We start from the raw sequence: 25,706 nt of genomic DNA, 5'->3' as shown, positions 1-25,706 counted from the left end.
CCTTCAAGTTCTATATCCTGAGAAAAACAAGATGTCGAAGAAAACTTAGACTTCTTCCTCTGAGGTTCATTAGTCTAACTGATGTATTCCTGAATGATTGAATCAAAATCTAGATTTTTAAGGTTGCCCCGATTTTTTCTTTTTTTTTAATTAAAACTTTCATACAACAAACGTATTAGGTCTTAGAGTCTTAACAGTTTCAATTCTTTCCCAATTTGTACAAAACACTTTTTTTGCTTCAGGGTTCAGGAGACATCAAACAGTTATTTTCTGTGAAAACTTGCAATCAAAAGTTGGCACAATGGCAAAACATAGTGGTAATATCACTATAGCAAAGTGAGAGAATGGAAAAAGAGGAACACCTGATGGTTTAAGGGGGTACACTTCCTTTACTCTAAAATTTATGTAAATATAATATATATAATATTTAATTAAACAAATTGACTTTAGGTCTCTTTGTCGCTGGCAAATTTCTTGAGTTTTCGATCATTATTTCCTTCAAATTTGTGGTAAATCGGAAGTAGTTTCTCGATGAATAAGTATCTTCATACACTGAAATTACTCCCACAATCATTCCACAAACTGTAGGTAAACAAAGCCCAAAAATAATATCCTGGTGAATTGGAGGCAATTATAGTAACGTCTTTAACCGCTAGAGTGGTCTGGAGGCTATATATTGTAACAAAACTAGTAAGTTTCTAAAACATTTTCCTCAAAATTCTATCTTTTAACCCTTCCAAAAGTAACATGTAGTTCGTTATTCTTCATAAATAATAGAATAAAAAATATTTTTTTGTTTTTCTCATCAATGCTCGTTCGAAGGATTTTTCCTAAAAAAATAGAAAACATAAATATTAGGAAGGAAAGCGAGTTTTAATGTTTAAAACAGAAATATGTAACTTTCTCAAAAGGTTTTCTTTTACCACTTGCTGCCAACGACTTCCACAAAGTTTAAAAAGGAATTGTCGAGCTGCAGGAGTAAATATTTTTTATTTACTCCAAAATCTTGTTGTAGGACAGGTCCTTTCTGGCTGAACACTTCTGTTTCCAAATATTGTGAATAGAATGGCATAGCAGCAAGGCCCAATTTCAAATTTGTCTTTGTGGTTCATTCGAACCAAAGCTATCTAAAAATAAGCAAAAAATTTGAAGTTAAAAGAGAATTTATAAATTCAAACATAAGAGTATACAATAAGAGAAGTACAGCTAGTCCAGGAGAAGGACACCAGATTTTTCAAATAGTTTCTGTGGTTAATAAACTTCAGAGCAAACAATAAACTCCTCACTTCCATTTAAAGTAATAATGAAAAACATAATGATAAAATATTATGATGCTACGAAGAAGGTTATACATATTATATCTATGTTCCTTTATTGTTAATTTCAAATGGATTAATTATTTCAACTGAAAAATCGATTTCTAATATTTGCTTAATGTTCGCCTTGTGTCGGGATAAAGCAGTTTCTGCGATTTTAAGTCCATGTTCATAAATTGCCTTTTGAGCAATTAAATAAATAAATAAAAAAAAAAACATATTTTCCAATCGGATATATTGGGTTCGCAGGCAACTGCCAGACCCATGAATTGTTTGTTTTTTAGTCTATTTGTTTTACTACTGTCTATTCGCTAAAAAGCAAATATGATAGTGTATAATACCAAAACCAAATAAGTTGAATTAATTGAAGAAGTCTCATCCAACGATGACCGTGATTCGGCTAACATAGGATTCCATGAAGTGAATTCGTAGGATACCTTTTGTATCATCTGGTCAGGTAGAAAGGATGAATGGTTGCAATATTTTTTTTATCTACAGCGTAAAATTTATGTCAAATTTTGACGCAAAAGCAATATTTTAATTAATGCCACATTTCTTTTAAGGAAATTGAAAATAACACAAAATAGTCCCCTCCCAAAAAAAAAACTACCATTAACCCGCTTCACTTAAAGCAGTATGTTGGGCTTAACAGAATTTTAATGGAAGACCTGCACCATACTTTTAGCAACCCCCAATTCAAGATATTTGCTTTTTTTTATGGTAATACCAAAAAAAGAGTTGCGAGTGCGTTCTAAAACAATCAGCATAATCGTTTGGATAAATCAATGTAAATCGTGTCTAGAGTCGTGGAAGCTTGTTAAAAATGTACATAAATGAACTATAAGAGTTAAAAATATTATTATTTGGATGGTGAATCTCATTCCAAATTTATAGTCAGCAGTTTCAGGCAAAGCTATCTAATTCAAAATTTACTATGAACGTGTCCGTTCACTGTGGAACAGTTTAGTTCCTAAATGAATGAATGAAGTATGTTCCATAAAGTTGCGATACTTCACAATGATACACAGTTTTAACGAAGAAAATCACGTTTTCGTAATTTGTATTAACTTTTCCTTCACAGAGAAGAATCTCATCTTCATTGAGAGTTAATTCATTATGTTCAATCTCTTCCGGCTTCCATTTCTTAATTATTAGCCCTTTGGGTTCACTTTTTATTGCAGTTTAATGGTTTCTATTACTCATTATCCTCCACATTACCTGCTCGATGGGAGTGAAGTTAGGAGAATGAAGAAGTGAAAGAAGTTACCTTACAAGCCTTTACAAGTAGCTCACATGACAATCCCTTTGAGGTTACTACGCTGTTGAAAAGAGTATGATTTTGGAATCCAAGATTGCCGAATTAATCATTATTTCTTAAAATTTTAAAATACTTGAAACTTCATTCCATAGGTGCTCTTCAAATTGAGTCCTGGAGATGGAAGAGGTGGGATGGTGACTTAGTTTTATCGAGTTTACATATCGCACGCGTGCACAATGTGGTTCCTCCGGTGAATACTTAAAGCAGAAAATGTACTACTTAAGGGTAGGTAAGAGAAGAAAAATGTTTTGGATTTTAAATCTCACAAAATTTTTACTAACTGGAAGAATCATTCTCAAAAATCTGGACAAAAAATTCAGGAACAGCAGAGATTCATTTTCCCTTAATTGAAACAAACTTTGAAGAGTGCAGAGAAGTGAATCGCGAGTGACCGACGTATGTAAATCTTTCCTCCCTTAAGCCTCTCATTAATTGGATTTAGTTAATAAGTCGGACTAGATTCTCATAACGAGGTAAAATATTATAAAAAACTGTAAGGTTTAATTGATCACAAATGAGTTAAAGTCGAAACTAGGCGTACATTTTCGATTAGATGAGCGTACTAACTTAATTTATTTTACTTTATTTTTTTTTATTTCATTTTTTAAATGTCAGTTTCGTTATTTTCAAATTCAAATCGGAACATCGTATTCAGCTAAATATCGTATTGAAGCGGGTGTTCCTCAAGGAAGCATCTTAGGACCTATCCTATATGTTATGCAAACAGCAGACATACCAATCCATCCTGAAACTGTCCTTCTAACTTATGCAGATGATACCGCTATACTTTCTCCTCACATTGATCCGGTAACTTCACACAGAAACCTTCAAACTCATCTCTTTTCTTTTGAGGAATGGTTTAAAAAATGGAAAATCAAGTTAAATGAAACAAAATCTCAAAATATTACTTTTACTCTCCGCCGCATCACTCTTCCTCCAATCTTCTATGACTCAATTCCAATTCCTCCTGCCCATGTAGTCCGTTATCTTGGGCTTTATTTAGACAAAAGACTGACTTGGAACACGCACACACGACTTAAACGAACTGAAGTTAACAGGCGTTATCGACTACTTAAAAGACTACTAGACCAACGTTCAAAACTTTCACTTAATAACAAACGACTGATTTATAATTCTATACTAAAACCCGTCTGGACGTACGGTATTGAACTGTGGGGTTCAACGAAACGCTCCAATCTTCAACGAATTCAATCTCTTCAGTCTAAAATTCTCCGCACTATCGTAAACGCTCCGTTTTACGTCTCAAATCTAACTATCCACACAGACCTGGAAATTCCGTTTGTAGGTCAGGTTGCTCGAACTCGTGACGAAAGTTTTCATCAGAACTTGCACTCATTCCAATCCTCTCGTCCACCATTTATCCTCTCATCACCATCCAGATCATCCTCCCAGACGATTGAAACGTCAGTGGCCTCGCGATTTTCTCTCTTCTGAAGAGAGTAGCTAATCCTGGAGATGACTTAGGGAGTGTTATCACTGGGTAGCTTCTCCCCTCAATTAGTTAGTTTGATGTCAGTTATTGTCATTGTTACTTATAGCATGTCTAGCGCTGGTGTAACTTTACAAATAAATTTAAAAAAAAAATATCTGTTAAAATGCTTTGTCGCGAAGTTCACAAATTTGACCATCGCAAGTATAAATGAACTGTTGAAATAACTATTAATTAAATAAAATTGGAGAAGAATCTTCAAAGGAAAATAATCTATTACAAAATTAATATATAAAAAATCTGTTCTTAAAATGTTTACGGCATGCAAATTGGTCCAGAATTCAATTTTTCGAAGGCTTTGAAACTGTAAATAGACTTGTATTGTGAATACCCAAGAGTTCTATTAATGAGGAAAAGTGTGATAACTGCATTAAAATTTTTGATCAGCATGATTCGTCATTTAATACTTCACACTCATCTTTTTGGTGTAATCAAGCATCTCATATTCCACGAAAACTTCTTTACTGCTACGGACGTAATTTCTTTTATCGTTATAGTTTTACAACGTACATAAAAAAAAGAGAAAAGATATCATAATTCTTATTTTATGATTTTCAAGTTATCATAGATTTTTTAATCGTGCTCATATAATGAAGGTTCACGGAAGATCATTTATTAGTTAAGCACAACAAATAAGCTTCTCTGTTTTCTTTGTCGTCTGAATTTAGTATTTGGACTCTGATCTAATCGTTTCGAACTGCATCTATCGTCAATATATCATTAGAAATAATAAGTATCAAAAGTGGGTAAAATGAGTTTGCAAACACATTTATGCCACCAGTTATAATTTACTTTATTTTTCCTCAGTCGATCTTAATATAACTTTAAACAAGTGTTCATGAATCAAAGATTCCTTTGTCACACAAAAATTTCCGTATAAATATCGCGAAATAGTAGTCACAATTTTAGCCACTGAAGGTTGATGTGAAGTGCGTGGGTAAGATGAAACGAGATTAAGTGACACAGGATTACCAGAAGGAAGTTAGAAGGCATTTTTAACCAAATACCTCTACCGTATTCTATTCAAAGAAGATTAGTCGAAATAAGAGCCTCTTCTTTAAAGAAAATGATTAGCAAAAAAATCATAAGAACACAAAGTAAAAGTAAGACAGCAAACCAATGTGATCAGCCGGAAAAATCTTTCGACGATGAATCAAACAATGAAAAGTAAAAAAACAACTAAAACAAATTTTTTCAGGATTGTTAACAATATCAGCCAAGTTAACGATTGGAAAAGAATCTTCCCTTTTACTTTGTTTACTATTTTCTTCAAAACTATAAATCCGCAAGAATAATTGAATGAATCCAATGTTGGAATTCATTATTCTTCGGTTATATGTATCTGAAACTTCGCCGTCAAAATAAGTAATCTTTCCAGAAATGAACTTTTTTATAAAACATTTGTAGCGAGTTGCCCAATAGAGCACTCATTGTGCTCTAATTTTTGTTATTAATCCTTGAGGGTGTTTTACGGCCTTCCTAACACTTTAATACATCCCTTAAAAAGATCAGTTAATTGACATTCACTAACAGTACCTTCCCTAATCAGCGTAACCTGAATTAGTCAGTGGTCAGCTGTTTAGTTTCAATCTAATATAAATATTAACTTGTTTATTATGTCCCCTTGCGCCAATTAGCGAGAATTTGATCCTTGAATTTTAATTAATCTTTAGTGATATAATGTAATTATATTAATTTTATTACATTATTACTTAATAGTTGTTTTATATTTTAAGGAATATCTGTACAGATCTTTACTTTCTTTTGAGGCCAGAATTTGGCACATTGAAATTTTGTTGGAACAGTACCACGTTTGCTTTATGACAACTAAAATTAATCTCTTCCACTTAATTATTAACGCAATAGTTAATATCGTGAAGTTTGTAGGTTTGGCCACAAATTAAGTTACTGGTTTTACTTGAAGAGCTTCGCATTGTTTGCGCACGATGAGTTCAAGTTTGAGAAATGATGATAGTATTTTGAGGAATTATATTAATCTTACTAAAAGTAAATTTGGAAACAATTTTTAATATTAACTTAAAAAAAGGTGACCGAGGGCTGTTAAGGGCGATCAGGGCAAGGGGAATTTCGCTCGCTCAGCAGGGGGTACAAATAACTCGTCAGGCTATGAATACACTGATTTATTGTTGGTCCCAATACACCAATTAGAAAATCGCATACAAAGAGTTGAGCTCATTAATACAAAACCAAACTAATACTTCCAAAAACATAATTAACAATAGAAATATAAACGAAACTGAAGAAACTATAAGATAACATAAAGTAAGATTAAATAGGCAAATTACAAATTAAATCAACAAAGTTGGGCCCTTATTCTCAAACATTCCATTATTATTACTGTTGTTATTATTATTATTATTATTATTATTATTATTATTATTATTATTATTAATACTATCGGTTATCTTTTGTTAATTTACACTCTAGCAAATGTACTCCTCCCTCACTACGGCAACAGTTAGCCTCGGCCGGAAGCAATGCGTAAAAATTTATGTTCAATACTCACAGCAAAACAATCCCATCAAACGCATAACACTTGTTTCCTCTCACACACTCTAACTAACTCTGCCGGTGTCTATACACTATACACCACGCGCTCGCTATTCTCTCTCTCTCTCTCACGCGGTACATTGCTCTCGGCCGCTACCAGCCGTGCCGTCAGCAGTTTAACTTAACAATTGCATTTTTTCCTACTAATTATTCAATTATTATTTACAAATTAAATGCTCTCCCTTTACACTTACCCCCCCATTAAAGTGGGTTCTACCGCCTTGCGGAGGACCCACCACTCGCTTGTCACTTCCCTACTCTCCACCGGGCTCTCCGGAGCTTCGCGTCTTCACGCTCGGCGGACGATAGGGAACAAATGGTGCCCCTGCATTCGCTGGTTGGTTGTCTCCAGGGTCTCTCTGTGTCGGTGGGTGCCCTCATGCCACGGCGGTGCAATTCAGCTTGGGCTCGAGCAAACTGTATAACCACTCGTTCGACTCCTCCCTCCAGCTCTACGTAAGCTTGAATCTCGTTACCAGCATCCGCCACGCTCACAAGGGGTTCGCCTTCTCTTATAGTTCCTTGAACAGTAGTGAATGGCGAGACGGTCTATGGAGGGAGAAGACCGGAAATCGTGCTGGGCAGATTAGTGGACTCCTTCCCCAACAGTGCCTGAGGTCCTCCGTTTTCAGAAACACGAAGCTCTCTCAGTCTACTCCCACCAGTGTGAAGTCGGCCTTAGGTTGTAGCAGCAGGTATAGTCCAGTTATCGGATCCTTCACGGGTATTGGTCCACCCGGTAGTTGTCAAAATATATCTTCCTTTGGTCACCGAGGGTATGTCCACCAAGATGTGAATGTCGTCATGTGTGGAGGCAGCGTCTATCTCAGCGATGTCGTAGTAATGGTACATATCCGCCGGCAGCGGTTCCCGACACGAACCATAGTCTCTCGGATAATATCTGACTGTCTTTATACACTATCCTACTCAGTTCACTTGGGGCCAATAGCCTGCTAACTTTCTCCTGGCTAGGGTGCTGAGGGCACCCTCGAGCGACCGCAATTCCACCTTCGCCTCCAAGGTATTGATCTCAAGATTCCGAAGGAAGTGAGGAAGAGGAGGTGCATGAGGTTAGAGGTGGTTACCCTTAATTCCCTAATGGCTGTGCGGGTGACTCCCATCGTGGTTGTCAAGGCTAGTTGGCTAATTTTGTCATTGGTCCCGGGTCAGCAGCACTCGTCCCTCGTTCGGGGACTCAGCTCCGCTGATCAACCAAATTCATCCGACCACCGCCCAATAGTTTCCTAAACCGGATTACTTCATCAGTCCTCCCGGCTCCTTTGGGAACGCAACGCGTAGGACGAGCGAGTGCAGGGAAGCCTAGGTGTACCGACTGGGGTGTATGTAGGGTCTCGTATCGTGTCATCTGGGGGTGAGTACGCCGACGGGGAGAGCTCTCCCACGTTCAGCTCAGTGGCTAGTTCTGTCGTCTCCGTTCTGTCATCAGCCCGCTGGTAACCCCGCGGCCTCAAGTTGACCCCTGCATAAAGATCGTCACCTCCTGAGGTGTTAATTTCAGTCTGCTCCTCTTCGATGGATTCTGCAGTTTGTCCAGACTCGGCGTTCCTTGCGCCGTCCCCTGCAACTTCTCCCACGATCCCCGGCGCCCCTTCGAGTGACAACCCTTCGTAAAACAAGTCGTGCGTGTCCTCCGCTCCTAGGTTTTGGCTTAAGGAGGTGGGGACATCTTCCTCCGTGGATTCTTGGGGGATTCCCTCCACCACGACCGGTTTCAAGCGATTTATATGCACCATCCGAGTGCTTCCGTCGCCCATCGCAATCTCAAATGTCACATCTGTGATACTCCGCTGTACGCGGAAAGGCCCCTCCCACGGCCTGCGGAACTTCTGCGCTTCTCCTCGGCGTCCAGCGGGGTTGTGTAGGTAAACCCATTGCCCTTCCACCAAGCTCCGTACCCGCGCCTTTTTATTATACTGAGCCGCTTGTGCCTCGAAGGCCCGCTCGGTCGTCTCAGCAGCTATCCGGTGTGCTTCCCTTAACCTCCCACGTAATGCCTCTGCATAACTCGTTTCTTGATCTACCTCTTGACGAGGCCTAGGGTCGAGTGTGCTAGGGCGCGGCAGCTCTCGGCCGTAAAGGAGATAATTCGGGGTGAATCCCGTCGCAGAATGTGGCGTACTATTATATGCCATCAATACGTAGGGCACCCATCTGTCCCAGTCTTCCCCATCGCGGCGCACAAAATGCGATAACGCATCTACCAACGTGCGGTGGAACCTCTCCACTCTTCCGTTACTCTGGGGATGATAAGCGGTCGTGAACAACTTCTTTATTCCAAGCGTATCGCAGGCGTCCCTTACCAAGGCCGAGGTGAAATTTCTTCCCTGATCAGTTAGTAGCCGACTAGGAGCTCCATGTCGGACTACCAAGTGGTTCACAAATTTTTGGGCCGTCTCTTGGGCTGTTTGGCTTTTTAGCGGTACTGCTTCGGCGTAGCGCGTTAAATGGTCGATCATCGTAAGGAGGTACATGTTACCCTCCCTTGTTCGTGGTAGGGGTCCCACTATGTCCATGGACACCTGCTCAAAGGGGCGCCCGGCCGCGTATGGTACCTGCAGGGGTACTCGTAACTGCTGGGGCGTCTTCCGTTCCAGGCAACTCCGGCACTTCTCTATATGCCTCTTAGCGTCCTGAGACATAGTTGGCCAATAATAACCTTGCCTCAACAGAGCCAGGGTCCTCTCTAGTCCGGGGTGTCCCGCGAAAGGGGAGTCATGGCACTCCTGTAAAATGGTCTCCCGCATTGGCTCTGGTACCATCAGTTGGTACGGCTCGTTTCCCCCCGCAAATCTATATAATAGTCCGTCCAGATCCATGACGCATTGAGCTGTGTTGGTGTTCTTAAAGTGCACACAGTCCGCGTCGGCTAATTGCAGCGCCCGGATCGTCCCTCTCCCCGAATCCGCTTCCCCGTTTATCGTGGCCACCCGTCGACTCAGCGCATCGGCGTTGGAGTTTTTACGCCCAGGCTTATGAAACACTTCATACTGAAATTCCGCTAGGCGGAGCTGCCATCGAGTTAGACGCGATGATGGGTCTTTCACTGTGAGAAGCCACCGCAGCGCTGCATGGTCCGTGATCAGGTTGAAGGGCCGGCCGTATAAATAACACCTAAAGTGTTTCGTGGCCCAGACGACCGCTAGCATTTCCCGTTCGGTCGTACTATAATTTTGTTCTGCCTTATTCAGTTGGCGACTTGCATAAGCAATGGGCCGTTCCGCCCCGTCTTGTAGCTGAGACAGTACCGCCCCGAGGGCAACTCCTGAAGCGTCAGTAGCTAAAATGAAGGGTAGTGAGAAATCTGGATATGCTAACACCGAATCGCTGCATAGCTCATCCTTTAAGCCCTGAAAGGCTTGTTCCTCTGCCTCTCCCCACTGGAACCGCTGGTCTAGGCGTGTCAGATAAGTTAGGGGTCGGGCTTTTTCCGCAAACCCTGAGATATACCTCCGGTAGTAACCTACTAGCCCTAGAAACGAGCGTAGCTCTCTAACATTGCCAGGAGGGGGAAAGTCCTCCACAGCAGTTACTTTCTCAGGATCCACTTGAACTCCCCTCCGACTCACAACGTGCCCTAAGTAGCAAACCCTTTCCGTAGCGAATTGGCACTTGGCGAGGTTAACCACTAGGTGCGCTTCTCTCAGTTTGCTCAACACCCCACTTAGTCTCTCGGCATGTTCTTCGATCGTCGCGCTATGGATGATCACATCATCCAGATATACAAAGCATGTTACTCCTTTAAGGTCCGCTAATAGCCGGTCCATCAGTAACTGGAACGTAGCAGGAGCCCCCGCCAGGCCGAAAGCCATCCGACGGTACTGATAATGCCCCTCGGGTGTGGAAAATCCGGTTTTTGCCTGGTCCTCCGTAGCTATTTCGATCTGGTGATAGCCCGAGGCCAGATCCAAGGTGCTGAAATAGCGGCTCCTTCCCAGACTTTCTAGCGTCTCATTGATATTTGGTAGCGGATAAACCGGAACCTTCGTTACAGCGTTCAACGCCCGGAAATCGGTACAAAACCGGTACTTCACCGATCCATCGGAGGTCTTTTTCCGTACCAACACCACTGGTGCCGACCATGGACTGTCAGACGGTTCAATTACGCCTTTCGTCAGCATGTCGTCAACCAGCTCCTTCATAGTTTCACGTTGGTGGTATGGCACCCGGTAAGGGCGCTTCGCAATAGGGGTCGCATTTCCCGTATTAATGGTGTGTTTGATTTGGGAAGTACACCCTAGCGAGGATGTGTCCGGGTCCTGAAAAACATCCTCGTACTGGGATAGAACAGTAGCCAAGAGGTCTCGTTCCTCCCCCCGTAAATGGCCTAACTTGTCCCCAAGGAGCTTTCCCAATCCTTCACGGGCTCTGGGAACCCCGCCACTCTCTTGGCAAACGCCGACCCACTCGCTTCCCTTGATTCCAACGGGGCTACCCGTCACACCCCGCGCTACCACCCCACTCTCTAACAACGGAACCCCCGGTACTGGTTGCCGCAAGATGGAAACACCCGCCCCCGTATCCACGAGCAAGGTCCTGGTCTCTCCTGAGAGCTTCACCGGGATCCTGATGAATCTGGAGCTGGGAGTGGCAACGTTTATAATCCTGTATCTTGGCCCCGTGGTGGCATCCCTCCCGCAGGTGGGGCTGACTGCGGGAGGAGGGATTTTGGGGCAGCCTCCAAATAGTTGGATTCCCTAACAGCATAGTCTGGTCTCACGGATCCAGGTGTAGCTCTCTTCGGGCACATCCTACAGATGTGCCCCAATTCCCCGCAGGTATAACATTTCACACCCCTCGCCCGTGGTTCTCTCACCCTATCCCTAATACTCGAGCTTTTCCACTCACGAGGGGGCGACTGGTAGGGGCGGGGGCACTCCCGCGCAAAATGCCCCTCTTGTGCACAGTTGAAACATCTCCCCCGGCGCCCATAGCTACTATCCGCGTTTCTTGCTATGGCATATATCCCCCTCTCCAGGGTGAATCTAGCAATGCCGGGCCCGCTTTCCGCCTCTTCAACCAGATGCGCTCTCTTCACAGCTTCCGCCAAGCCTGTGGGGGGATGAAAGCGTAACTGGCGTCCCGGCTCACCCGCGAGGCCCTGGATGAACGCAGCGAGGACCACTCGCTCCATGAAATTGCGCTCCCACTGCTTCTGCTCCCCGCTCCCCGAGTGAGAAGTAGCAAACTCCCCCAATTGCCTACAGCGATCCGCAAACTCTCGGACACCCTCCCCACGACGCTGGGACACTGAGTTGAGCGCGAGTAAGTTTTGCTCAGGGGTACGGTGGTCCTGGAATCTTTCCAGGATGGCTCTCTTGTAGTCCTCAAAGGAGGACACCGCAGCGGAAAATATAGGGTGGCTCGACACAAACACAGCAGCTGCGCCTGTCGTCTTTAGCTTACAGATCAGCCTCTTATCGTGGTCTGTCCAGGCACCACTCTCCGCCACCATCTCTATCTCGTTCAGGAAGTCCTTCGCTGGGGGCGCCCCGGTTTCCCCCGACCATGGCTTGATCAAGGCTTGTAAGCCCATCTCCCTCCGCCCGGAATGACCAGTCGATTCACGCTCGCTCGCTAAGGAAGGGCCATCCGTGCCTACCATTGTCCTCAACGTGGTTAACTCCCCCTCCATGCGTAAACGTTCCTCATCTAGGGTCTGTAACTCACGATTGGCTCGGCGTAATTCCTCCACCTCCCTCCTCAGAGCCTCCATGGTAGGGTCCGTTAGTGGCATAGAGATCCCACTTCTGACACCAGAATTGTGACCGAGGGCTGTTAAGGGCGATCAGGGCAAGGGGAATTTCGCTCGCTCAGCAGGGGGTACAAATAACTCGTCAGGCTATGAATACACTGATTTATTGTTGGTCCCAATACACCAATTAGAAAATCGCATACAAAGAGTTGAGCTCATTGATACAAAACCAAACTAATACTTCCAAAAACATAATTAACAATAGAAATATAAACGAAACTGAAGAAACTATAAGATAACATAAAGTAAGATTAAATAGGCAAATTACAAATTAAATCAACAAAGTTGGGCCCTTATTCTCAAACATTCCATTATTATTACTGTTGTTATTATTATTATTATTATTATTATTATTATTATTATTATTATTATTATTAATACTATCGGTTATCTTTTGTTAATTTACACTCTAGCAAATGTACTCCTCCCTCACTACGGCAACAGTTAGCCTCGGCCGGAAGCAATGCGTAAAAATTTATGTTCAATACTCACAGCAAAACAATCCCATCAAACGCATAACACTTGTTTCCTCTCACACACTCTAACTAACTCTGCCGGTGTCTATACACTATACACCACGCGCTCGCTATTCTCTCTCTCTCTCTCACGCGGTACATTGCTCTCGGCCGCTACCAGCCGTGCCGTCAGCAGTTTAACTTAACAATTGCATTTTTTCCTACTAATTATTCAATTATTATTTACAAATTAAATGCTCTCCCTTTACACTGAATCCAGCTCTTTCTTCTGCTCAAGATTAAGGAGAACTAAGAATGGGTTTAACTTTTTTTGCAAGCAACTTTGTACGCTTGATGATAACATCAATGTTTTTGTTATAAAATGAGTGGTTTAGATTTTAATTACATTAGAGAACCAAAAGTACCCAAAGTGTGCTCTTTTTTTTGAAACGAGGAATAGATTAATTAGAAATTATTCTCCTCGGTAAAACCAAATGATCTTATTAATATCTTTATTTAAATATGTTAAAAATTTAACATATTTTTGTTCATAAAAATAATAATAATAATAATAAATGGTCGTGCTGATTCGTATGTAATCGGTAATAATCGTACCTGCCGTCCCTCGCTAAGCTTGCCACCCCCGGGTGAATTCTAGTCTCTGAATCGAGTTTGTACAGTGCAGACAGGACCGGTCTAACATCATGCGGTATGTATATAAAACAATAAAAATAAAATTTTAATAAGAGAATATGAAAAATGAGAAAATATATACAAGAATTATGAAAAAATAATTTGTAACCAATAAAATGTGAATAAGAAAAAACTTGTTTTCACATTCTGCTCTATTTTAGTATTATTAATCAAGTAGGTAATGATGAATTAAAGGAGAAAAAACTAATTGCGATAATTAAAAATTGGTGGACGAGTTAATTAGGAAAAGCAGCGGAAAACCAGGAAGCGTTTAAAGAGGGCAGAATGTGCTACAGGTGGTGCGGGGTCTAGTTGGCAGCGCCGCCATCTTTGGCTTTCTTCTTCCCTCATCCACTATTTCGTCAAACAAAAATTTCTCTCTGTATATGAACATCTAGAAATAACTATGATAATATTATTATTAATATTTCTTCAAGTATTTTGAGAATGTCCTTTTTTTCTACTCTGCATTCATAAATAAATTTTTCATGATTAGATCAATGTATGGAAGTACATAAATATTTTAGGTCTTCTAAGCCACTCTTTTCATTTAAATAGTTAGCAAGGATCATTTTTATTTTATTTGGAAAACGGAAAAACTCACTTGATTGTTTGTTTTTTTTCAGTCGGCTGTATTAAAACTCGAACACTCTAGTTTAAATAATTAACCAGATGTTTTTAAATTGTGTTCGCTACTAATAATCGAACATACGATCACCACAGTGACTTTATTTCAATTGTGAGAGTGTTTCCTAAACCTATTAACCCTTTTCATTTTATTAATGATTCTCAACATTGAATGGAAACGTATTTCCGCCTCCAATCCTAATAAAATAAATGAATGAGTGGAAGGGAACATTCTGGATTTATTGAATCCATTAAAGTAGCTCTAACTAACTCTAAAATTTATTTCTTATTACCATATATTTCGTTTTATTTTTATTTTTTGTTTATTTAATTGATTTGAATTTAAACGTGAAAATAATAATTAAAACAAATAGCTTTTTAAATGTGAAAATAATAGCTTATAGAGAAATTGTTAAACGGTGGATTTTATCGCGAGATCCATCACACTATATATGTAATTATAGAATTAAATTATTTCTTTAAACCCATAAGACGACTAATAATCCATAATCTGTAGTAAATGCAGTTAAATTGATACAGATATGTTCTATATAATCATACTAATAAATTATTTTAAGGGTTTATTGATTTATTATACTGATTATATTAGTTATTTGTTTCTATTGACAGTGAATATTCCACTAATAAATATTTAATACAAAACAAATTTGTTTACTGTAGTGAGTAAATAAAATTCTAAGAGTTTCATTTAAAATTCTCGCACGATAGCAAACTGGAATTGACTACGTAAATGGTAGGCATCTTTAGAAGATCTTACAAAACCTTCACAACGTTCCTGAATTTGAAAAAAAACAGATAGTACGCCTTCCAGAAATGGAATTGCGCCATTTTTCAACAAACTTTGAAAACTGCCTCGAATCAAATTTAACCGGTAGGTGGCTTTTTAGAATAAAAACAAGTCTGAGCTCGTTTAAATAATTTTCCAACGAAAATAAAGTCATTTTATTAGTTTCTAACAACTAATTTAGAAGTGCGATAAATAAATTTTGAATTATTCGTTCTGTGTATAATAACGAACTGGGTAAGATCTAAGGTTTATGCCATCTCAGCCATTTGAGCATGCGCATTCAACTGAAAACGTTTTTACTAAGGCTAAAAGAAGCTAAAGTCAAGCTTTTAATTGGAAATATTCCTATAATTTGCCATTGTTAACCACTGCTTGTCTTCGGAAGGTTCCATCGCACAGTACAATCATGTTTATAGCCTTATTTTAATGGGGACACAACAACAACAAATATGTAAAATAATTGGGCCATTTCAAGGTTCTTGCGCATGGAGGACGGTCTTCTATTATATGTTGAAAAGGCCCAAAAAGAGGTTTGACCCATATTGTGCCAGCTTCCGTTGTCTCTTACCTTTTTGCAAATGTCCTTCAGCAACCAGATAAAAAGTTATTTCTTTATACTATGAGATTAAAGCTAAATTCATCAACTTTAAAAAAAATAATACTTTTTTCTAGAATTCAGAATCTACCTAAAATAATTTCGACAACCAAGGAAGTTTTCTGCGACAATATTTTGAAAGAAGAGACTTTTACCACCCAAAAGTTTTATAATATTTGGATCCTGCTCTCACCAATGATGTTGCATTTAATAAAATATTAATTAGCACTGTTAAATGCAGATAATTGAAGATTGAATATAAATTCATTTTACCGAGAGAAAGAATATAGAAAGTAGACCATTTACACAGTACACAATTTAGGCAACACCTTAGGCCAATTACGCAAATTTGCAGAGAACTTTGTAAGTGAAGAAATTAAAAAGATAATTTAAATTAATATTAAGACACCACCAAGGTTCTTATACTTTCAGCTTAGTAGAATTTAAAGAAAAGTTTAATTACTTTTCAAAGGTTTGTTCTTAAATATCTTTTATAACTATGAAGTATTGATTCCAAAGTTAAAGTCAAATTAAGTACTCTTAGCAAAGATATATTTCGAATCTTTTAAAAAATTATCCAATCGATACTAAAAAGTAATAATATACATTAATTAATATATTTTTTGTACAGTGATTTCTTTAAAATTAGTGCAATGAAGTTTATTTCTATATTATTAATTTATTAAACGATAAATTTTATTGAACTGGCTGATTCTTTTGTTCTCTTCCGCTTTGTGACGTTACCGGATCACATTTATGACACATTCAACGACATCTCTCTGATTTTAATACTGCGTTGTTACACCATTTCTAGTAAAGTAAGTAATCGCCAATTTTCCAGATGGGGCTTAACGACCAAATTACCCATTACTAGTTCTAGTTTTGCAATATTATTAAAAAAATAAATAAATAATTGCTTCTTTTCAGAATGATCTGCTCCGGACGATCTAAATTTTTTTAGATATATCGAAGTTTTTCTAAACACTGCGAGCAAGTCTAACATTCCAATTTTGAAGAATATCAGAACTGCAAACTTACTAATTAGGTTTCTAATCTTCAAACCAACCCATTATCTCCAACTTGGCTTAAAACCTTACTTCCTGCTTATGGATTAACCAACAATTTAAAAGATTCCTAAAGAGATTCTCCAGGAATCCATGAGTTTGGATTTAACTGAACTTTGAAATTAATCTGTCTTAACCTAACACAAAATCTGTCTTAATGCGATGTGAACGAACCATTTGGATCAATTTTGTCAAAATTGAAATTGCACCAGGATCCGCAAGAAGAAAACGGTTTTACGATATTAAAAATAAGATTTTGCCCTACTTTGGATATTAGCAAGAGTAATTCAGTCATAACGTTCAATTGATTTAATTAAAATTTATTTTTGAATAGATTCATGTAATTTAAACAAAAATTAAACTTAATTAATAAGCATTATGCAGTAAAAATTAATCTATTCTAACATGTGCTCTCATTTAATAACTTTTCAGTAATTTTCTATTAACAGATTATTTATAATTTGACTTATTAAATTTCCCCGTAGACAATTTTGAACGATGTTATATGTATAAATATGCCGATACTTTAATAAATTATGATTATGACTTATTAAACTTCTATTTTAGAATTAATAATTATTATTTTTAATAAAATCAATATATTTATAATCCGGCCCCACGTTGGCTTTGGTTAACATAATCCGTCCCTCCCTACAGACAAATAATAAATGATAATCTGTGAATTATATTTATTTAAGGATGATACTTAAGAACCTGAAGTATTCTATATGTTCTAACCTAACATTTATTTTGTCCTTTCGTTGTGGACTGTTCATCTAAAATGGCAGCCTTGGCTAACAGTAATGCACTCAACGTCATAATGGGCTATTGTGCTCTTCTTAGGAAATCTTATTAAATAATCAATGGGTTATTGTTAGAGCAAATTTCTGCTTCTTCTTTCAGAATAATACGAAACACTCCACGAGTTAGAATTATTTACTAATAGAATTCTTGATAATTTAATGAATGTCGAAGTCTCTATCTTTTTTTTGGCTACGTCCTGGCGACCAGAACTTTTTATTAAGAGTGAATTCTCCGCGATTTAGAGTTTCTAGCTAGAAACTAGACCAACACCCGCCCATCCCTGGCAAGATATTCTTACCGCAATCATAGGTCAAGAAGATACGGGGTACATTAACATGATGTGATGATTGCTTTTATTTGATAATAAAACAAATTTATCCTGATTCACCCATAACCATTACATTACTCTACATTCTATAAAATCTTCAATTATTATTATTTTTGTTCTTTGCGTCAAAAATAACATTTTTTGCAGTCAGAGGACCTCCCAAAACGTGTATTTCTGGTGGAAAATTAATATCGAAAACCGTTCACGAGTAGAAAAAATTGTAACTTTGATCTTAAATATCTCGACTAACATTAGGGATATCGAAACGGGATTAACGTCACTTTTCACAGTTTTTTATGTAGTTTTCATAACCATTGTCAAAACCAGTGGTCCTTATGAAAACCCAAATCGGGTTTTTGGCTGTAACTCCGCCAAAAATAAAGATACAGCATCGGGGGTGGAAAATTTGTAAACTAAACAAAAAAATACATATAGTTTACTTCTTGGGTTTTTTTCGAAGTTCCTTTTTCCTAAAAAGTTATTAGCGATTGGTGCTTTTTAAATGGATCACCCTGTATATTGTGAACAGAATAATTTAATTAAAATAAAACGTTTATTATGATGATTATTATTGTTACCATTTTATTACTACTTTATGAGCAAATATACAGATTCATTTAAATATGGTGACGCAAACTCGAGTAATGTAACCATTGCAGATGAGCAGTGAATGTATTTCTACATAAGAATGCTCCAAAATATGTCTTCGCCCACTCACTTCTATCAATGGATGAGGTTTACCCAGCTGAGGAAGAATGATTTGTGTTGACTATAATGATCTGAGAGAGAGTTGAGAGTAGATTCTCAAGAACCTTGAATAGAATTCACAATCTCAGATTTATCAGGCACTCACTAGAGGCGGGAGAGACAGAGATGGTTAAACGGTAGAGCCACACAATGACAACTTGCAGAACTTGAGGTATTGTAAACTGATTGATGTTCTCGCAGTTAGCTTCTCTTCTATAAATTACTCTGTACCGAAGGTAGCAGCCCTTCTTGTCGTTAGTTTAAGTCTAGCTTACTTTCTATAAGGGTAGATTCAGTCCGTGTCTAGGTCGATTGTGGTCAGTTGGTAGTGTCAAGTTCCCTGTGTCGTTCTACAGAATACAGTAAGGAAGCAGTACGATTGAAAAGCTTTCTGAGATTAATTAATGATCCCTACAACTTGTTTTCACTATTCTTCCTTTGAGTCGGCGTTCATATTCCCAGATGTATAATTAAATATTGCAGTAAAACCATGAATTAAAAATTAATACCAATCGCTTACTGCGAATTTATGAAACTTCTGAAGTCCAACTAACAATAAAGTGTCGTGGACGGGGGGCGGAAGCTTTACTATAAACAATTTTGCCTAACAAATAGAAAGTAGTCATTCGGGGATTCGAACTGGGAATCTCCCGCTTACAAAGCCACGCTCTTGACCACTAGACCAAATCTGAAGCATCAGTAAACTCCATCAATAGTAATATCGGTGTTTATATTGTTGTTTACTGATTCTATTCGAAAATAGTTTTTAAAATAAACGTTGTGCTTTTATTTTTTAAATTTATAATTAATTATCTTTATTAAGAGATATGGATTTATTCACACAGAAATTAATAAAATAACGATCAATTTATTGAAGAGGAAATCCGAATCTGCTGACGAATGGTGCTCAAAGAGGGAGTAACGTAGTTAAAATCCAATTTCAATTTATTTCAAAACAAATGTATTTCAATTTATTTTAAAATTCCCATTCTATTAAATTCTTTAAATGCAATCACTTTTTATAACGTTATTCTACTGCTTCAAGTTTTGTTTTACATGCTTTAGGTATGTTATAATATTAAATTGCTCATTTATATGGCTCGTAACATAATTTTTACGTTCGCAAAGCTAAAAAGAACTTCTGTAGGATGTTTTGAGGGGTATCAATGACGTACGTGAGCTAAGATCCATTAGGTTGTGCCTTAGAATGATAATACAAGAAGCTGAGCTTCCCAAAAAACGAAGATGACACAGAACGAAAGCACAAAAAGAAGAAGAAATTTTGACGCTAATTTTTGCAGCTCACTTTCTGGGTTCTCTATCGCAATGGTAACCCAGCGGGTTACTTCATAGAACACACGCAGACTGTTGAGAAATGCCAGTGAGGCCGAACAAAATTAACTTTAGCCTTTTTACATAACCAGTGCTCCAGCAAAAGAACATAAAAGTGTTATTTTTTTTTCATTGTCGTATCTGTAAGGGCTTGGATCTGGCTTAGGGTCAAAGACATATTCCTGCCAGAGGTGGGCAGAAGAGTCAGTACTACTTAGATACAGAAGACGACAGGTCATAGTTCACATGTCAACGCTTTGCCTTATTTTCATTAAAACTAAAAACGCTTACACTATTTAGTCTAAGAACTATTTTCAAATAGCTAATGTTATTAAAAGAGACGAACTATCTAGTGACGAAAACTTCATTCACTTCACCACAGATGGTTAATAAACGAAGTTTTTATTTTTATTTTTATTTTTTGGCATTGGCTTCCGCCTTACAGCCAGCATCGTCTAGGTGCTTATCACTAGAATATCACTCTCTCCATTCTTATCTACAAATACATTCGCTTCACACATTCATCATTCTACTATATACCGATATTTACATAAACTACTGCTAATGGATGGAGCAGCACATCATGGATGGAGCAGCACTCTGTGCTCCTGCCATCCTTCTACGAGCTTAACCAAAATTAAAATCACGTAATCCTTCTCTAAGCATTTTCTTCCATTCATTCTAATTCGGCTATAGCTTTTAAATACATTCATATTTCATTGCTAGCTCTGCTATCGACTTAAGCACATAAACGAAGTTGTGAAACCTGTTTTCAGAAGTTATTTATGAAGGTTCTTTTGAAGCATGCAAATCGAAATGCACTCAATTACGAACTTGCATACATAAAACGACTTTGACATTATTTTAAGCAAGGAAAATGTAATTTAGGATAGTATCTAATAAAGAATTATTGATTTAATTTGAATTTAGATAATTCTAAATTCTACAAACTATATTTGCCAAGTTAGGCGGCACATATTGTACCTTCTTTGTAACACCTGGCGATATCAAGCGACTACATATCTTCTACTTCTCCGTCAAATTAGTATTCTTACTCTTGCACTTCATGCATAATTTTGCCAAAAATAACAACCTAAAAATCGAATAAGTTTTTTTAAATTGACCAAAGAACTCTGCCAAAATCAATGGCGGAACGGGCGCCTTCACTAGCACAAAATAGTTTGTAACCAATGACTAAGATTTAGAAATAATAATATTGGGCAGCGCCATTTTAATTCATTCCATATTTTAAATATAACTAATATCGCCGCAATTTAAATTTAGATCTGTTTCACACATTTTCCTGAATCTTTATGAAACTCTATTTCTAATTTTGTTAAAAAAAACCTGGTAACCGAATGAAATATATGTGGATAATTATATTGTAACTCTACGAAATGGCTGAAGCGAGTGTTGTCCGAATAAAAGTAGTTTTCAGTTGAATGCTGAAAAAATGAATGAACAAGCTACTGGCATTCATTAGTGACTCATTCTTTCGATTCTAAGGTTTCAGTATTTTGTGGATTTTTTTCTTTTTATTTAGTGCTACATTTTAATTTAATCTTTTGTTCCTTTCTTAAGTTCAGTCTTCTTTTCTTTATTTTACATTTGAAATTGCACCATTGTTGAGAAAAAATGAACTTTCAAGTGGTGTAAAGGAAAGAATGAGTAATGTGAGAACGAGACATTTATTCAAATGGATGCTGATATTAGCTACGTCACTAAAACAGAAAATCAATGTTCATTAAAATACTGACCCTGTTGAGTAACATGACCCTTGTCTCTTCAACAGTGACATTTCGTACTAGGACCATTTCAGCGGCAAATGGACTTGTTGAATCAATGCCACTTCTTCCTTTTTTTCCAACTGTGGAAATGAATCTATTTCCATCAAATTTATAAGTTTTTTGTACTTTATGGATGTAAACATAAATTTTGAAATATTAGGTTTTGCACCAAAAATATGTGAACTTCTCTAAAATTTTGAATCTTCTGTTTTGGAATTTCATTGGATTTGTTTTGGACAAAATAGCTTCACAGGCCACACTATTTCTTTACGGTACGTTCAACGTGTGAGAGAACACAAGGCCGGCAAATATTAGATCGAGATTTTCCCTATTATTTCGAGTTCTGGTAATCGGTAAAGTAAATGAAAAGTTACATAGATATGGGAGTGTCATACATTTTTTAATCACATTGCTTGAATAGGTTAAGGCAGGGGTGTTAGATTAATTTAATCACGGGCCACTTGTTGCAACAGATTCACGCCGGCCAATTCATATTTACAAATTTTTCCTAGTTTTCCAATATCTGGATCTGGAGACAGAGAACAATCTTCATTAAGGTAGATAGATGTTTATCCAGTCAATCTTGATCTGTATGCCGTTTCATTTAATTTCATACACGGAAATAGTTGCTCACACAAAGACACACTACTAAAATAATATAAAATTTGTACAGCAAACATTTTTGGATATTTTTCACCTAAATAAAAATATATTTTTGGGAATTCCTACTTCGTCCTTTTAAAAAAACCGAATCATTCTAGAATACCACTGAGAGTGGGGCAGACATATCGCTTTTAAACATTGCCGGAAGTAGTCACCGCTTTATGTAGGCCCACTGGCCCCAAGGTAAGGCCCTGGGGCACGTGTACACTCGTCTTCAGTAGTTAAAGGATTAACGAGTGAATGGTTAGTACGTTGTTGCTTCTAACTCCAATTAGCGCTATTTTCTTCATAACAATTTTTTCTATTTTCATTTTGTTTTAGTACATCATGGGCCACAAGAAGTTACCTCAGGGTCCGCCAGTTTGACACCCCTGGGTTAGAGAGACTTATTGTATCTAAGAATCCTAGAAGTGTGCCGTTCTAAATACTTGTATTAAACTCTCATCTCTTATAAACCTTAGTTTCCAGCTTCTGCCAGTTTGGATAGTGGACTTACTAAAAAATATTGATTCACGAAGTGAATGCACAAAAGTGCAACATAACCTTCAGTTTTATTGTTTCCTACTTCTTTGTATACTTATAACATGTTTAAACAAATGGAACTTACAGATTTATATCGAAATCCTTCTTTGGAAGATCACTAATTTATAAACTACTTTAAGAAAAGTAACAAGTCCCAGAAGGGGAAAACACTTGAGGCTTCCAACACTAATATAAAATTCAGATTGTCCACTATGGAGCCATTCTGCTTACTGTCACAGCTGCCTTCTTAATCTCAAACTTATCTCACATCTGAATTTCTTAAAATTCTTAAGAATAGGATTAATTAAGATTTAGTCAAAACATTTTCTCAAACGTTAACCTGATATCTTTGATAGGGAAGATCAGGTACTCTATATCGTTCTCTGGAACCTACATACATGAGCAATGAAACTAAACTACAACTCGAGAAAAAGTGCATCTTCCAATTTTTAAAATATCAACATTGTTGACGATTGTTGAATTTGGAAAAAATAATTATAGCAAAATGTTGTTTCCTTTAATCAAATCCACAATAAATTGCGTCCTGAATAAAAAATTATTCTTAACTTTACTTAAAGGTTATTGTACAAAATGAACTTTTGAAATAAACCTAGTTAGAGGGAACATTAGAGTTCTGGAATGTACTGCAAGGTAATTAAGCCAATTCAGCCCACTAAATACACATTGAGAGAGAATCTTTACAACTTTGCCAGGTGTTCTCCATTTATCAAATACCCAGTTGATCTAATTTTAACTAATTAAACCTAATCTAAGAATTCTTTTCTCAATTCCCAATGTGAATCTTGTGATGGAATAATACAAGTTTTTAAAAGCAATAATAATTATAATTAATTAAACATAACGAATGGAAATGCAGCATAAATAGAAAGCTTATTTAAATATTTTTCTAAACCTTAAAAGAGAAAGCAGAACAGAAAAAAGTACAGCGAAAATTTGTTAAACTGTACGAAGTACCAACAGCCAGCTAACTTTGTTCGAACTTTCAAGCCAATCTACTTACATCAAGAAGTTATGTGCTTTGTGCAGGTGACTAAAATGGAACTCGCAAAAAAAGATTGTATGATTATATTCCTAAATATAGTATTTAGGTACCTACTGAGTTTTAGGAAGCTGAAGATATTTAGCCGAAAAACTAGTCTTGTGAATAGCAAATAAATTTTTATATTACATCGTTAAAATTTTGGCAGCAGATAAAAAATATTAAAAAAATCTACAAGTAACAGTAAACCACCTGTAAAAATTTACCACATAACAGTCTAATTTCTATAATTAAATAACATAGAGAGAACAGTAGAGTTGTGATGGTATCGTTCGGAACAGGCTCAGTTAGAATACCCAAAATTACGATAAATTATTAGAAAGGGTTGCAGAAGAAAAATAATGTCCATGAAGTTATTGACTCAAAGTCTGAAAACGGTTGGTTGGCTATGTTTTTTTACAATAACATTTTATTATGTGAAATTCAGTAAATTCTATCTAAATTGAAATTATCTGCTATTATAATTCTAATCTATGATTAGAGGTGAAATTGCAAAAATAAGCTTGAAACTGCCTGAATACCAACCAATTCCTACGTCCCCTTACCTCACATAAAAAGAAAAATAGTGATAATCGTGCTGATTTTCTGAAAATTAGATTTCACAGCACTGAAAATCCCTTATCTAACAAAAGTGGGTGCAGGTCTTTGAAAGGATCTCATTTCGTGTCACCAAGCAGTAAAAATATTTCGCAATTAGAGAAGAATGTCAAAAGTAAGAATTAGCACAATAAACTGTCAAAAATAATAAAAGGAACATTAAGTATTGTCAATTTTTTAAGGCAGGCATCACGTCCAAATATTAGGGGGCCGTGGACGAAGGCGACTAATATCTTCTTTTTTTTCAGGCGCATCGTCTTCTTCGCCATTAGTGCCAATTTAAATATACTAAACAATTAAAATCCAAGGCCAAAACCGGGAAGGGAACCCAGTACCAACAATACATCTTAGCTTTGTGGGTATCACCTCTATCCGCTCGGCTATTGTAGCGTCTAATGAAGAGTTTACTATTAAGGAGTTTATTAGACTTGAAAGTTCAACTAACGTAAGCTTAGGATAAAGTTAAACTAAAGCTGAAATAAGTAATTCAAAGTAGTTAAGTATTAAATAATGGACCTACGAATAAATAATGTTCATAAATTAAACCATTAGCCAACGGAAGCCCACATATTTTTACTTTTCAACAATCCTTTGCCCATTAAGTGGTAGGAGATGACACTTGTCTGAGGTATAGCATGTGTTTTGACCTGAAGACATCCCTTCACCTCATAAAGTACATCGTGAACACATTTTTAGAAAAAATAATAAAAAATATAATAATTATTTCTCGTAATACCCTTAATTTGAAATTTTTCTTCACAGATTTCTTATATCCTGTAACAGTAATAATTTTTGGACTGCAATAATATGTGAACAGCGCAACTTAAAAACGAAAAATCTCAAATAGTTCGACGTATATTTCATTTAGGTTCTATAGGGGGATCCGACCGTAACTGAAAGATCAGAATTCCACAAACAGAAGTAGTTTTTTTACGCTTAAACGTCTCCTTGAATGTTACAAGTCATTCCGAACAATCATTTCCTTCCAAAATTATCAATGATTTCATTTGTCATAGCGTTTTCTTTAAGGGTAATAGGTCGGATTTTCATACAAACTCAGATATGAGTTCGAAAGAAGTAATTCCTTTTATGGTCTGTCATGTAACCAAACAATATAATTTGAAAAAAGATACCTT

At 37.3% G+C, this 25,706-nt stretch overlaps 2 protein-coding genes across 6 annotated transcripts in view; one reads left to right on the top strand and one right to left on the bottom strand.

Annotated features, from left to right (window-relative positions):
* LOC141461062 (odorant receptor 67c-like) overlaps window positions 1–25,706 on the bottom strand; it is a 58,214-nt gene that overhangs the window by 13,036 nt on the left and 19,472 nt on the right. Inside the window, exons 3-4 of the mRNA XM_074141740.1 lie at window positions 924–1,127; window positions 2–830 (exon numbers count right to left, since the gene is read on the bottom strand). The gene's annotated coding sequence lies outside the window, so the exon portion shown is untranslated. The remainder of the gene's footprint in view (window position 1; window positions 831–923; window positions 1,128–25,706) is intronic.
* Window positions 13,580–25,706, top strand: part of Fife (regulating synaptic membrane exocytosis protein fife) — a 261,312-nt gene continuing 249,185 nt past the window's right edge. For all 5 annotated transcript variants that reach the window (XR_012462484.1, XM_074141668.1, XM_074141641.1 and 2 more), the window contains exon 1: window positions 13,580–13,652. The gene's annotated coding sequence lies outside the window, so the exon portion shown is untranslated. The remainder of the gene's footprint in view (window positions 13,653–25,706) is intronic.

This window comes from Rhodnius prolixus, unplaced genomic scaffold (assembly GCF_049639745.1).
Source record: "Rhodnius prolixus isolate KJV_2025 unplaced genomic scaffold, Rpr scaffold_1, whole genome shotgun sequence".
In the NCBI taxonomy this organism is placed as follows: domain Eukaryota; kingdom Metazoa; phylum Arthropoda; class Insecta; order Hemiptera; family Reduviidae; genus Rhodnius; species Rhodnius prolixus.
This window is presented reverse-complemented; position numbering and strand designations above follow the sequence as displayed.